The sequence below is a fragment of the Mustela nigripes genome, chromosome 4 (genome assembly GCF_022355385.1).
Source record: "Mustela nigripes isolate SB6536 chromosome 4, MUSNIG.SB6536, whole genome shotgun sequence".
In the NCBI taxonomy this organism is placed as follows: Eukaryota; Metazoa; Chordata; class Mammalia; order Carnivora; family Mustelidae; genus Mustela; species Mustela nigripes.
Window position 1 is genome coordinate 144,108,430 of NC_081560.1, and position 15,183 is coordinate 144,123,612.

Here is a 15,183-nt window from a genome sequence, read left to right on the forward strand (position 1 = left end):
TTCATTAAGTACCTACTGTGTGCAAAACTCTTCCATCCCTTGGATTTACGAAGGCTCTTTTACCATGCAGTGGGGACACTGAGGCAAAGCCAGGCCCCTAGGGCTACACCTGGAGTCCAAGGGATTTTGGGAGTAGACAGCCTGATAAGACCCCCAAAGGCTCCATACTCTTGGCCGGGCTCCTTGAGTGAGGACCTAGTGCAGGGTAAGGGCAGCAAGACTTCAGTTGCTGAGCGATAATCCTGGAGCCAGAGCCAGCAGAAGAGGGGGCGGAACCGCCACAGCCAGCCTTGCCCCTCACTTTGCATGCAGACAGAAAGCACATGGGCCCTTGCGAGCCCATGGGACAAGGGCACCCAGATGGCATCCTCACAGCGGCCCATTCTGGGCACTGGGAGGGCTCTCAGCTAGCTGGCCAAGGAGCTCTTGTGTCACCCTCTCAGTGCCAGACCCCTCTTTCCAACTTACCAGTAGTCCCAAACACCACCACCCACCCCCAACATTCAGCTCTGTCTGGCTCTCTCAAGAAACCTGTAGGAACCCAAACTGGGCTCTCCCAGGACTCAGGGCGCCCTGATTCATTGGGCACAGGTCTTTCCTATGTCTGACGAGCGCTCTCCACGGTCCCAGCCAACTCCACACAGGATTCATGACTCCCTCACCTTAAGCCTCTGGGTCCCATCCCCTCCATCCACCGCCACAGTGTGAGCCACAGTCTCTTGTCCAGATTGGACCTCTGATTTGTTTTTTCGGTGATAAACTGTAGGCCAGGTTCTGAGCTGGGTGCTGGAGGTGCCCCAGTGAATGAGATGCCAGCCCTGACCTTGGAAATTTACTGTCCAGTGGGGGATGGAGACCAACAAATGAGCAGTCATCGTCCAGGGGTCTTGTGGTGGGAAGCACCCCCCCCAGGGGTGGGCTGTTATAGCACCCACAAGGGAGGCACCTTACTTAAATCAGGGGCATCTGGGAAGGATTCCCAGAGAAGGTGATGTGTACACTGAGACCTAAAGGATTGGCAGGAATTAGCCAGGTGAAGAGAAGGAGTGTGTTTTGCCAACATGCAACACCTGCTTTTTTGAAAGTCTACTTTGCAGCACACACCAAGGATCAGCAGTGAATAAGGCAAACATGCTCTTGCCTTGGTGGAACTTAGAGCTTGGTATGGAGGTTGATAGGACACAAGGAATCACATCAAATTACAACTGTGTAAGAAGGAAAGGTTCGGGGCATTCAGAACATAGAACAGGAAGGCTTGGATGGAGACAGAAGTCCCTGGAAAAGTGAATTTAGGTGGAAGCTTAAGGAAAGATGGAAGGCCCACCAGGCAAAGGGCAGGGGAGGAGGGAGGGCACAGCAGGAAGTGAACAATCAAACAATCTGCAAATGCCCTGAGGCAACAAGGAATTTGCTGTTTTAATAAACCTGAAAATAACAAGTAATACGGAGAGTTTGGAGCCTCGTGGCAATGTGGTAGTTACCCTTTGTTATTATTATGAGCATCATGTAACGATTTCCAAGGTTCTTAGGCTATCACCTTGCCTTCCCACCATAATCATCACAGATGATGGTGGAACATTCTCTCCACTTCATAGATGAGGAGCTTGAGGCTCTGAGAGGCAAAGCCTGGTGCCCAAGATCGTGGAGGCAGGAAGTGCACCCCTTCCTTCCCCCACAGCCCCAGTGTGTGTCCAGCACCACTTCCTAGCTTGTCATAGGTGGGGGGTTGTAGGGCTCCAACCCAGGGCCCTGGCCTGCAGCCTCCGCAGTCTGAGGAGGGGTCTAGGGCCCCCCTCCCCAGCTGCACCCAGGAGCATGCTGACTGTGCCTGGGATTTAAATGTGAATTGCCCATAAAGTTTTTCATTTCAACAGATCCCAGCTGTGACCCAGAGGGAAGGGGGGCTTGAGAGAGGAGGTTGTTAAAATGTGGAATTTGGAAATGGCCATCTCCTTGAAAAACAAAAGCGTGTTTTTGCTACAGGCATCTCAAGGGCCTCTTGTCTCCTCGGTCACCCGCCAGAGTACGTGTTGCATGTCAAGTGATTCCATCTTAATCGACAATTCAATTGGCCCAAATTACATTATGTATGTAAATTTCCATCTGCAAATCAGCACGGCTTGGACCTCACTCCCAACGGCCAGTCCCTGCCCTGGTCTCGGACTCCCAGCGCCCACCCTCTGCTCCCCCCCCATCTACTAAGGGAGGGGCCCTGGGGGGACTAGGAGATGGAATAGAGAGCTGAGCATGGCCTCACAGAGTAGAACTGTACCCAGGCAGAGAGTGGGGCGATGCACCCGGCTCTGGGTGCAAATTGGGTTTCCACTATCCATTTCCAACGAGAGCTGGGAAAACAGCTGCCAAGGAGCCGCCTGTCTCTGGTTTTAAGCCCAGGCAGCATCAGGTGACACTAAACAAGGACACTGTCTACCAGGGGGGCAGTTGTAGGGAGCAGCTAAGAGCGTGGACTCCGGGGCCAGACTGCCTGGGTTCGAATCCCAGCTCTGGGGCGCTTCTGCGGTGAGATGTCGAGCAGCTCACTTGAACTCTCCCGGCCTTGCTTTTCTCTTCTGTAGAATAGAGACAAAAGTTAGTCGTCATCCTCATCCTCAGTAGCAGTGGTACTACCATGGCTTTGCTGCAGAGCGTGCTGGAGGCTGCAGAGTGAATCTGCGAAACCCAGGAGTGCGCAAGCTGGGAATGACCTTCGTCTTCTTCCTCACCAAGGACCGGGAGGAGGGTGAGCCCAAGGGAGGCACTGGCCTGGGGAGCAAAATTTAAGATAGTATCAAAAATCCCAGGAATACCAAATAAATCATATTTTAAAGCACTGTTTTAAAAAAATCAGAATCAAAAAAGGCCAAAAACAAACAAACAAACAAACAAAAAACCCACCACGTCCACAATGTACAAAGTACCAAAATGTAAAACCCGCTAGATGGCTGTGATTCTTTCCCTGAGCTGAATGAAATCTCAACAGGTTAGTAGCATACATTTTTTTCTATTACTCTCCGGTAATAAATTCCATAAGTAACCAAGAGTCTTATTTTGCGAACTAGAATGTCCAGTCCAGTTAAGACCATAGTCTCGTGCCATTTCCAGCCAGCCTCCTCCATCAGCTGGGGCTGGAATGCCACTGGCCTTGAAGGAGAGAGTCAACCTACCTCCCCTTTCTCCCAACCTCTGCTCTCCTCCTTTAGTGCATGACCTTGGATTCTGATCCCTGAGGGTGAGGCCCAGCAGCCATCAAGGGGCCGGATGTCCGGACTCTTCTGCATCAGGGCATCTGGGACCTGGTGTTGTCCTCCATGGAGCTGGTAGATAAAATCCAGCTCTTTCTCATGTGGGGCTGTCATGCGTTCTTGGATGAGTCCCTTGCTGAGAATACCATCATCTCAGCTATGGCTGATCACTTCCAAATGCTTCCTTAGCTGCCGGGCCTCTGAGGAGCCTTTTGAGGCCCCACGGCCCCTCTGGGCATGCTTCTTTGGAGGAGCTGCTCAGCCGAATGCTGGAACACAGGTGCTCCCCTGTGTGTTCACTGGCAAGAGGGCAGCTGACCTAAACGCGTGCTTCATTGTTCTTTCTGCTGCCCCAGACCCTGCCACCCACAGTAGCTTTCTGTCAGACATCTTGGGCATGGAGCAGATGCCTAACATCGTATTTCCCAAACTTCGGGGTCCTTTGCCAAGCTCTCTGTTATGGCTAATATTATTTGTCAACTTGACTGGGTTAAAGGATACCCAGGTCACAGTTAAACATGATGTCTGGCTGTGTCTGTGAGGGTCTTTCCAGAAGATACTAACATCTGAATTTGAGTAGAAAAGACTCATGCTCACTAATGGGGACAGGCATCATCCAATCCCTTGAGGTCTAGAACAAAACAACAGAGGAAGGGCAGATTTTCCCTCTCTCTTGAATAGCAATATCCGCCTTCTCCTGCCCTTGGACATCAGAGCTCCTGCTTCTTAGTCTTTGGACATCAGAGTTCCTGCTTCTTAGTCTTTGGACTCCAAGGCTTAGACCAGCAATATCTTATTGGTTCTGTTTCTTGGAGAACTCTGGCATACCCTCCTAAAAGCCTCTCATTAGGCTGGAGGTGAGGGAGAGGACACACGCCCCAGCACCCTTCCCCTACCCCCCAAGAGAACTCTTCTGAGGGCCTCTTCCTTATCCCTTACGGTGAGGAGTGTGGCACTACGCTCATAAAAGCTGCTATTACTCATCTACCTCGAACCCCAGCCTGTTCATCTGGCATCTTCTTTGGAATCAAAGGGTACCCACAGTAGTTCTCAGCCTTGGGCAGCTTAGCCAAAAATGAGGCCCAGAAGATGGCCCCTGAGTTTCCTTGAACCCTCACTATACCCTGAAGGCCGTGTCTGATTATTCTGTCCATAAATGAGGCATCTGAGGACCCAGAGATAAAGCCCTGCAACCCATCCATGGCAGTGCTGAGACAGATGCCCTGGGCCTCCTGCCTTCTCCATCAGCCAGGCCAACTCTTTAGCGGCCATCTAGGAAAGACACTGGTTAGAATGGACAAGGGAATTACCAGCTTTCAAGAGGGAAAGGCAGGTGGCTATGCATGGAGACTGACAACCTTCAAAGAGACACGACCTTAGCCACATAGCCATAAAGCCACGTGTCCTTAGTTAAGCACCTGCTGTGTGTCCAGGCTCCACCCCTGACTTCAGCGAGTGTGAGGCCAGATGACCAAGAATGACCCCTGTGCAGCGCACAAGGAAGAGCAGCATAAATCAGATCCCACCTGTGATTCGGGCCTTGAGGATCAGGGAAGCTACAAGTGTTGGAGCAGCCCAGGCAGCTCCCCGTGGGAACAACACCAAGGCTGGGGCAAGTCCACAGGACTCCAGGTGGAGACAGTTTTAGTATCTGGAATGTGTCGTGGGGGCAGGAGGACCTTCTGTCCTCTTCAGCTGGACACAGGACCCTCCTTAACCAGACACAGAGGCTAAGCCATCTGTCTTAAGGAGAAAGCCTGGGCTGTGTGAACTTGGACCCATGTCTTGGCCTCTCTGAGCCACTGAGTTTTCACTTCCTCCTCTTTGTAAAATGAGGATGATAATGGCACAATCAAATCCTAAGGCCATGGCAAGAATAAAATGAAATGATGCATACCCGAGGCCAAGCACTATCTGGGGTAGATTCCGAAGTACTTTAAGGCGAGCAAAACAGGGTCTCTTGTTATTTGCCAGGGCTCTGGGCCACCTGAAGGGTGGAAGTAAGGGACAAAGAGCAGGACCAAGTCCTTCAGTGCCCCATCTGCACTTTCCAAGCAGAAGAGAGGAAGGACGTTCCAAGGCCTGCCAGGTCAGACATTCACTCAACAAACACCCACCAGGCACATGGCCTTGGATGCCATGGATGCACAGAGCCCCTAAGCACAGCGACTGAGAACAGCGGAATAAAGCTGGCCCAAGAGGAAGCCCAACTGGGAGGAGGCTACCGGAGGACTCACCCTATGAGGTGCTATTCGAGCCAGACCTTGGAGAGGGAATGGGAACTGGTGGGAGGGCAAGAAAAGGGGAGGAAGGAGGAGCCCACACAGAGTGGAGGACTCAGAAAGTTCCCTCGGGCGCCCCCGCCAGGGCAGCCACAGCTTCCCTGGCCATGGAGGACCACAGGGCTCTGCCTCCCCCTAGTACTATGCACTCCCTGGGGGCAGGACCCGATCGGTCTCAGCCATGGGAGAGGCCCTAGCCCCTGCCTACTGCCCCCTCATGGTAGATGCCCAGGAAGTGTTTGTCCAACTGCTCCTAGGCCTCTGGAGACTGGGCAGGGGCTCCGCCTGGGACTCCAAACCCTCCACTCATTTACACAGTCCTTGCTAGGTGCCGGGCACCTCTGCGGGTGATGAGACAAAGTGCCGGGTACGCATGGGCCTGGAGTCACCAGGAAGCTAACTTCCATGACCCTGGGAACTGGGGCCTGCTCTGCCCTCCCAGTACCAGTGAGCAGGGGCACCCCAGGATTGGTCCAGGTGGGGGACAGGGACTTGTGTCTGGCTGTGCGGACTGCTGAGGTGTGGCTGAGAATCGAACCCAGCCTTCCACCCCAGGCTTCCAGAAGCATCATCGAGGCCCTCCACTGGCCGACCTTCTTCCAGATGCTGCTCCTGCTCTGGCCAGGTCTCAGGGAATCAAGCTACTGGGGAAGCTTCAGGCTACCTCCCTAACTGTTCACGCCCTGCTGCCATTCATCCTCAGCGGCTCCGGCTTTTCCAGAATCTCTTCTCAGGCCACTCCAGCCTCCCCAGCCATCCTCTCTGCCATGGTCACTTCATCTGCATGAACTCTGCTTCTCCACTCCAGTCAGGGGCCTTTCCCGCTCAGCCAGAACCTTCCCTCCAGGGAGATATTCCAGATCTCCTGTAAGGTTGCCCATTACAGTCGGCCTTTCTCCACGGTAGCTCAGACATTCCCGAGCCTCAGCCGTGGAACGAACCACCCGCCCCAACCGGGGCCCAGGTCTCCAGTATCTGCAGACCACTGAGTATCCATTGTCCCAGCCAGCCCAACAGGTGTGCAAGGGAAGGTGAACAAGCAGATGAACAAGCCAGGGGCAGAAAAGAAAAGAGGCTCGGGAGGCTTCTGGAGCTTAAAGGGCCAAGCTGGGATGTATCTCCTTTTCCCCAGCAATTCAAGGCAGGACCTCCCCACAGATCCATACAACCCTGTCTACAGTCTAAAGCACAGGGGGCAGGGTGGGGAAAGTGGCAAATCTGTGACCCAAACCTGGGTGTTGTAACAGGCTAACAAGAGCATGTGAGCCGTGTTGCATTCCAGTGCCGCCGGTGGGTTATGCTCACTCCAGGCCTCCGTGGCCCCACCACTCCTGCCACCCTCATTAATGTCTTCTGTCTGCCTGGCTTCTGAAAGCATCAGAGTTTGTCACCCCAAGTGTGACCCCCGCAAGCTGTCCTTTGTGTCTCTGCCCCTCTACTCTGCTGGTGCTGACTACACTCCCTTCCTCAGGCACTCAGCTTGCCTGGGCTCTCAGCACCAACACTAAGCTCCCAGGCTTGCCTGCTCCCACCCATCTGAGCTATTCCATGCACCTGCTCTAGCCCCTCCTCTTTCTTACCTGGAAAACCCTCATTCATTCATTCATTCGTTGGTTCATCTGCTGAACATGCACCAAATACATAATCCTGTGGGCCAGGCACTGTTCTGGGTGGTGAGAATCCAAGGGTAGCAAAGACAGGGTCCCTTCTTTACGGGGTCCCAGCCTTCCTGGGGACACAAACACATACACGGATAAACTTAGTACAAATTTTAAGTGTAGTGCTGGAACAACTTTTAAGTGCAGTGCTGGAGAAGAGTACAGAATAATCTGGGCCTTGCTTGAATATCACCTCCTTCAGGATGCTTTCCTGCCACCCAGCAGTCAGGGACTCCTCCTGTGTGCCCCCAGGACCCCTTAAATGGGCCTCAAATAGGGCTTTTTATTATCTTGCATTATGGATAATTTAAAGCTGGGGTCAGAGACAAGATATATGAATTTTAGTAGAGCATATGTCCTGGTTACTGTCAGGACTGGGTGAATGAATGTATGAATGAATGAATGAATGCCATTACCGACTTGTTCTCCTGGGGTATTTATATTTGCACACACACTACTGTTAGTATATGCATTTCTGTTAAGCTACCCATCCCGGTGGACACACTTAACCACTCACTGGCTCTATGTGGGCCTCTTGCTGGGTGCTGGGCCCAGTGGACAAACGGGATGTGGCCCTTAACAGACGACACAGACAGCAGGGGAGACGGGCCCGTAAACACCCTGCCGTATCCAGCAGCTCGCCGTCCCGACCCGGTGCGCATGCGTGCAGCTCCACTCGGCGTCCTATGTATGATAATTGGAAACGTGTCTGGTGAGTCCATTGGACCCAGTCATCTGGGAGTGATTTCCATGATATGACGATCTGTCCCTGGGCAAAAAAAAAAAAAAAAGAAAGAAAGAAAGAAAGAAATGAAGAGAAAAAAGGAACTTTTGTCCATGAACCTGGAAGCTCAAATATGGCCCAGGGAAGCGGGGACAGTGGCTAGAAAGGGGTGAGGACAGAAGATGGAAACGGGCCTTGGCATCGGCCCCAACCAAGCAGCGTCTGGAACATGGGAGGGACCCGGACAGTGGCTGGGAAATTGGAGTAAATTGGAAAATAAGAGGTGCCTGCAACAAGCAGAGTGGGAAAAGTAGCTCTGGGGTAGTTCGGGCTCACAAGCCGGTGAGCACCCTGGCGGCGCGCCCCCTCCCGGGCCCTCCTCTGCCTTGGCCAGCTGATGTCACCTCTCGGAAATACAAAGGCTAAAAGTCTTTTTCTCCCCGCAGGCAGCATGTGGACAGGAAGTGGCATTTGGTGGAGCCCTGATCAGGGGTGAGAACACCACCGCTTCCCCAAATTGGTTTTCCGACAGTAAATTATAATTGCTCTAAGTGTTCTAGAACTCGGGGACGGAGATTAATTACGGCTCTGTATCCTATGGCGCTCTGAACTTTAAGCACAGCGTGGTGCGCAGGTTGTTAATAAGAAGGGAGATCTGGGAGGACTTTTCAGATGAGCAAATAAAAAAAGAAAAACAATTTAAATTGGCTTCTGCACCTGCCAAGGGGGACCCTTTGGGCCTGAAAGGATGCTTTCCGTCTTTCCAACCTGGCCGCAGATTGTGTTAATGATGACCAAAGCAAAGTGGCTGCTGGAGCCTGGGGACACGCGGCAGGCCTCTATCCACCTGGCCCCGAATGGATCCAATCACTAGACCAGTCGGCCCTTTACAGGAATAACAAGACCAACAGTGACAAACTGGGATGTCAGGAGAATCAGGAGGGTAAAGAAAGCAAGTGGAGCTGCCAGGGAAGGGGGAACACAAGGGAGTGGTGGAGACTGGGGACCTGGGGAGCCCCTTCCCTCACAGGCCACCTCAGCTTGGCTCTGGCCAACCACCGTCACATCCCGGGAATGCAGCCTGTACTGCTACGTCTTTAAGAGCAGAATCCCAGTTTTCTATTAAAAAAATATATTTTCATAGTTGGAAGCTTATTACAATTTTAACATATATTATGGAACCAAGCAAAATCTATCCATGCTGGAATCTGGCCCATGGACCACCATCTTGAAACCTCTATATCAGAGATGCATTTCTTTCCTTGGGTGAATGGTCGGCTTAGCTCTCTCCTCCCATGGAGAGGAGAGCCTCCTTCCTTCCTTCCCACTCCCTTTCTCACTGCAGTGCTCACCACAGGTGCCATCCTCATCTCTTCTGTGTCCCCGTTATGGGACACCTGGGTGGCTCAGTTGGTTAAGCAGCTGCCTTCGGCTCAAGTCATGATCCCAGGGCCCTGGGATCAAGTCCCACATCAGGCTTCTTGCTTGGCAGGGAGCCCGCTTCTCCCTCTGCCTCTGCCTGCCTCTTTGTCTGCCTGTGCTTGCTCGCTCTCTCTCCCTCTGTCTCTGACAAATTAATTAATTAATTAATTAAACTTCAGGTCCCTCGACAGGTGTGGATTAGACACCCCTGTTCCCAAACAACTAAGAAGAGGGCCCACAAAGTAGGGGCTCAGACAGTGTTTGTCCAATGAGAGAATAAACAACATTCAAACCTCTCTGCTTTTCTCATTCTCTACCTCGTCAGTCCCTAATCCAAAACCTGACACATGCCTCCAGTCCAAGCCAATGTCCCTTCCAATCCCTTCGCCATGTTTCCAGGCTCTGAAACTGAGACCAGAGCCAAGAAGGATTAGAAGCAGAAGGGATGTAGAGCCCATGGTCCAGATGAGGGAACCAAAGTCTGGCAGGAAGAAGGGATTTGCATAAGGTCGAATCATGAGTTGGCAGCTAAACTGAACCTTGAGTCTGGAGTAGGGCAGTGTGACGTGGAAGCCCCTCACATCTCCCCCCCCCCTTCCTAGGCCTTCTCTCCTTCCGTCTTTTTCAGAGCACTTCCCACACTCAGGGGTCCACACCTCCCACCCACCCCCATCCTGGGCAGACGTCTATAGAAGACCTAGAAGCCGTGACCACCCCAACGTGCACTCAGCTCAAAATGTACTGGGAAAGCCGTTCCTATAATATAAAACAGAAATCACTATTTATAATGTGAAATTCATTTATTTTATTAAAATGTGTTTTGGAGCCAGGCCCTATGGCTGCTGCTGGGCCCTGAGGGCAGGGCCCACTCTGGGAATATTGACCCTTGCAGCCCAGTGCCTGGCTATGGTATGGTTAGGACCAACCCCATCCCAGGTCAGCTGCTTGCCAAGATGGCGAGTTATTATCTGGACACAAGAAGGAGATTGGAAGGAACAGTATATTCATGCTGGGGGCTAGCTGGCTTCCTTTCCACCCTTCTTTTCCCAGCTGGAAACTCAAAGAAGGAACCACTCAGTGGGAAAGGGAGGCAGGCAAGTATAGACTTCAAAAATGTGGGCTTCAGAGTAAGACATCTGGATTTGAGTTCAAGCTCCAGTGTTTACTAATATGTGACCTTGAATTAATCCTTCATATCCCTCTCTGCTTTAGCTTCCATCTCTACAAAATGGGGCAGGTGAGAAGAATAAAACCAGTATATTTCCAAGTAGGAAAAGTGCTACAGATGATTTAATCCTCATAGCAGTCCTATGGGACATATACTATTACCATCAGCTTCAGTTTACAGACATGGCAACTGAGGCACAGAGAGGGAAATTGGATTGTACAAAGTGACACAGCTGGTAAATACTAGAACTGGGATTCCAATGTAATTACCCCTCTGTTAAGTAAGTCTAGAACCCACATTCCTCTTCTCTTAATTTTTAAGAAACTTAAGAAAACATAAACATGATTCAAAATCCATAAAGCGTCAAAGATAGCGCAAAGCCTCTTCTTCATCATTACTCTGTATCTTCAACCACCCTCCTCTCAATAACTATTCTTCTACGTCTCTTAAATTAACTTGCAGTTTCTTTAAGAGTGTACAAGCAAACATGAACATAAATTCCATCCCTCCCCTTTTGCAGGAAAGGTTAGATATTATACACATTGCTCGGCACCTTGTTATTTTTATTTTTAAATAATTTTAGACTCACATAGAAGTTGCAAGATAGTAGAGAATTCCCAAATGCCCTCCAGCCAGCCTCCCTCAGTGACAACATCTTCTGTAGGTATAGTACAGCTATCAGACTGGGAAACGGACAACAGCATAATCCAATTACACTTCCTCCCATTTTACCAGGTTTAGGTACACTAATTTTTTACCTTTCTGATAAATAGCTCTATGAAGCTTTATCACATGTGCGGACTTGTGTAAGCACCACGTTGGTCAGAATTCAGAACTGCTCCCTTACCACAAAGAACGTTCCACATGCTACTCCTTTAGAACTACGCTGTTCTCCCAGCCTTAACCCCTGGCAACCACGGAGCTATTCTCCATCGCTGTGTTCTGTCACTCCAAGAACAATAAATAATAAATAGAAGCCACAGCACACGACCTTTGCCATGGTCTTCTTCGCTCAACCTAAGGTCCTTGAAATCCACCCAGCATTTGCAAGTACCACTAGCCCATTCTTTTGCCTTGCTGAGTAGCATTCCATTGCATAAACACGGCAATTTGTTTCTCCATTCCTCTGCTGAAAAATCTTTGGGTTGTTTCCATTTTTTAGCTCTTGCTGTGGAGTTATTCGCACATGCATGAGTATGTTTCTGCATGAATGTAAGTTTTCGTATTTCCTGGGCAAATACCCAGGAGTGGAATGGCTCGATCACCTGTTCCTGTGTGTTTAACTTTGTAAGAAATTGCCAGACCATGCCAAACAGAGTGGCTGTTTCATTTTGCCTTCCCACCAGCAAAGCATGACAGCCCCACATTTTCACCGGCACTTGATATTGTCAACATTTTTTATTTCAGCCAGTTTAAGATCTGTGGAGTCGTACCTCAAAGCACACCTCACATTTTAAGCTTAGTACGACTTGGAGCTCTTTCTATATCTGAATAGAACTCTACTCATTTTTTTTCCCCTGCAGCTGCATTGTATCTCTTTGCACACCAATATTTACTTAACTGAACTGTTTTTTGTTTGGTGTTTGGATATTTCCCATCTTCGCTCTTTCAATGATTTGACCCCTAACTCTCAATCACCACATTTAACTGCTTTTGTATATATCAAAGGGTTGTGAGTGTATATCCTGTCTCTTTCAACCAAGGATAATGCTTTTAGTGATTTTTAAAAGTATCAGGGAGAGAAACCTAACTTGAACCAGCTTGAGTTAAAAGAAGAAGAAGTGTTTGAGTCATAGCTGGAGGAATTGAATAGCCAAGCCCTAGGAATTGGGGGTAGAGGGCAGGAGACCCAGAACCAGAGCCCCAGAGGGCACCTCCCTTGTCTCTCTGTGCTGGGTCTCTAGTCTGGGTCTTCCCCCTTCCTCCACAGCACAGCAACAGTGACTATGGGCAGCGCCCGTTGTTACCTGACAGCCCCCCATACCAACATGGGGTGTGGGGACTGCCTTTCTTTGCCAGACCTGAATCGAAGGTATCACAGAAGTCCAGCTCAGTTTTAATGCCATCCCCACCATCCCAGGAATGTAAGCTCGTTCCTGAGATGGCTGTACATGCAGAGGAGGGGTTAGAAAATGAACCCAAAGATGCAAAGATTTCTCCACTCTTGGGGCTGACAGTATCAGAAGCATTCCCTCATCTCTCAGCACAAGCAGTCAGGCTCAGCACATATTAGATGCTATCGGCATGCAGCTGGTGCTGAACAAGATATGTGTCAATCAATCAAGCATTCTACTAAATGGCCTCCTATTTCTTCGCATGCTGGGGGAACCCACCATTTAAAATAATGCCGTTAAATTCCTCTGCGAAACAGGCTTTCTTCACAGCAGGATTTGCTTAAAGTGGGGCATGCCTGCAGTCTCAGTTCCTGGGGGAAACCTTTGATTTTCCTGACAACCCACTGAGCTAGGCGAGGATGTTAGGAGGGCAAACGGTTAATGGATGTGAAAGCTTTCCGTGACCTGTAAGTGGCATAGAAATGTAGGACCTCACCATGACTATTATGATTACCCTTATTTCATCTCGTCTTTGAAGAGCTTTACACTGTAATTTTGGAAGTGGAATTGGAGACACCTCTCTAACAGTTCAACCTCATACTTCTCCTCCAAGGCTCAGTCCGGGGTCTCAGAGCACCGTTTCCCAGCGGCCCTGTTGCTGCTATTCAATGCAACATAAAGAGATTTCCACAGCCAGAGGCCTTCTTGGATGGGAATAAAGGGATGCACTGAGGCAGGGGCTTCCAGAGGCACACCAAACTACCCCATGACAGAAAAGCCCTTTCTATTCCAAATTTAGGGATTTGATTTAAGGTCGGAGTGCCTAACAGTATGCTGGAGGCTAGACCTCCAGGAAGCCCATGGTTTGCAGGAGGCGGTGTACTCAGCTAACTGCACTTCCAGACGGGGAAGGGAGATTCAGAGGTCCTCAGGACAGGGGATTGGGAGGTGCTACGGGAGGGGCCCCAGGTCTGACGTTGACAGAGAAGAGATGAACATTTGAATGACCCTGCTGACCTTAGGAACCCCAAGTCTTCCTCAGCTGCCCCTCAAATCCCAAGGCCCTTGCATTCCACAGGGGTCCTTGTGGATTTCCCCCAGACTATTTCTGTCCTCTACATTTTCTCTCCCTTTCTCTAGATTTCTTCTCCTTTTTTCCTAGGACTCCTCTGCCCCACCCTCCTTCCCCAGAGCCCACCTCCATTCCTACCTCTCTCCCATGCTTGGTTCTACAGAGAATCCCATGACCCTCCCCTTCCCTCACTTGCTCTGCTGGGCCACAATGAAATGTATTTAGCTCCTAGAGTCTTTGTCATAAATCAGCCTCTCCAGAGGCTCAATCATTTTTATTGCTCTTCTGTGAACATCCTGTCATTCCTCTCTCTGTCTCAGATATTGGCAAGCCTGGAACTCACAGCACTTTCCCTGGACACGTCTCATTAGAGAGCTGCCCATGGCTTTCTGCCTTTGTACTGTGAGGCTTCCCCAGCCAATTATCTTGACCCCATCACGACTTTTGGCAGACACCCCAAAAAAGCAGTTAGGGGTGAATCTACATTATTAATGGGGAGTCTCCCAGGACCTCACCACTCCTGTCCCTTCTCATTCTCATGGAACAGCCCAGACATCATAGTTGAGTCTGGACAATGGTGCTACTGGCCACTGTGAGCCCCTCACCCCAAAAAAGGCTAAGGGACTCTAAAAGGAGCAAACATTGCACTGGAGTCATGATGCTCTGCAGTGTTTGTGGTGCCGAAATGTTGGTGATTGAGCAACAGTGATCACAAGGAAATGAATTATACTGAAAAGGTCATATATCATGATAATTAATAAACACAGAAGTCAGTGAACTTGATGGAAAATACACAGGTCACTAGAACCTTGAGGATGTACAGACAAAACAAGGAGGGGAATCACTGCAGACTGTTTGCATTCTTGCCACCTCAATGTGAGGGGAGCAGAGAACCCACTGGAGTTTGACCAAATGAAGCAGGGATTCTAACAGAGGCTGGTCTGAAAACGAATCTCCCCCCATTTTAGAATAGAATATCAGAATAAGAAAGCAACACATAAATGCAGTTATTAGATATTGAATATGGACCAACACATGTTCTCATTAGTCTACCTAAAGAGTTTGGGAAAGTTGGTGCTATGGACAAAGAAGGAAATAAAGGAGACAGGATTTAAGAGCTATGTTCAGCTTAAATAGGATCTTTGCACTGGAGAGACCATGTTTTTCTCCCACTGACTTGGGTTGAGATCAATGTCAGTCATATAATGTGGCCGTACATCCACAGGGTCATACCTGCACTATTGACTGGCACTGCCGCCTAAAAGAACTGTGGTCTAGGGGACCCCTGTCTATAAGCTTAGTTGTAGAGCATCTGTGCCAGTGTGATGCTCAGATACTTAACCTACTCTATTGCCCAAGAGAATTGAACCCTCCTAGAAGGGAGCAGTTGGAATAAAACCAGGAGCCAAAAAGTGGAATTCACTTTTTCCCTCAAATCCTAGTTATTGAGACTCTACTATGTGTCAAGCATTGTTATAAGATAGGGATACAACAGTAAACAAAGCTGATGAAAGAAAGAAAGAAAGAAAGAAAGAAAGAAAGAAAGAAAGAAAGAAAGAAA

General features: G+C 49.8%; 1 long non-coding RNA gene across 2 annotated transcripts in view; it reads right to left on the reverse strand.

Annotated features, from left to right (window-relative positions):
• Positions 1-1,459: 1,459 nt before the first annotated feature.
• Positions 1,460-15,183, reverse strand: part of LOC132015257 (uncharacterized) — a 63,746-nt gene continuing 50,022 nt past the window's right edge. The window contains exons 2-4 of one of the 2 annotated variants that reach the window (XR_009403605.1): positions 7,700-7,866; positions 7,105-7,253; positions 1,460-2,763 (exon numbers count right to left, since the gene is read on the reverse strand). This is a non-coding gene — a long non-coding RNA (uncharacterized LOC132015257). Of the gene's footprint in view, positions 2,764-7,104; positions 7,254-7,699; positions 7,948-15,183 lie in introns of those variants that run through there. The other variant, XR_009403604.1, reaches the window with a different exon arrangement.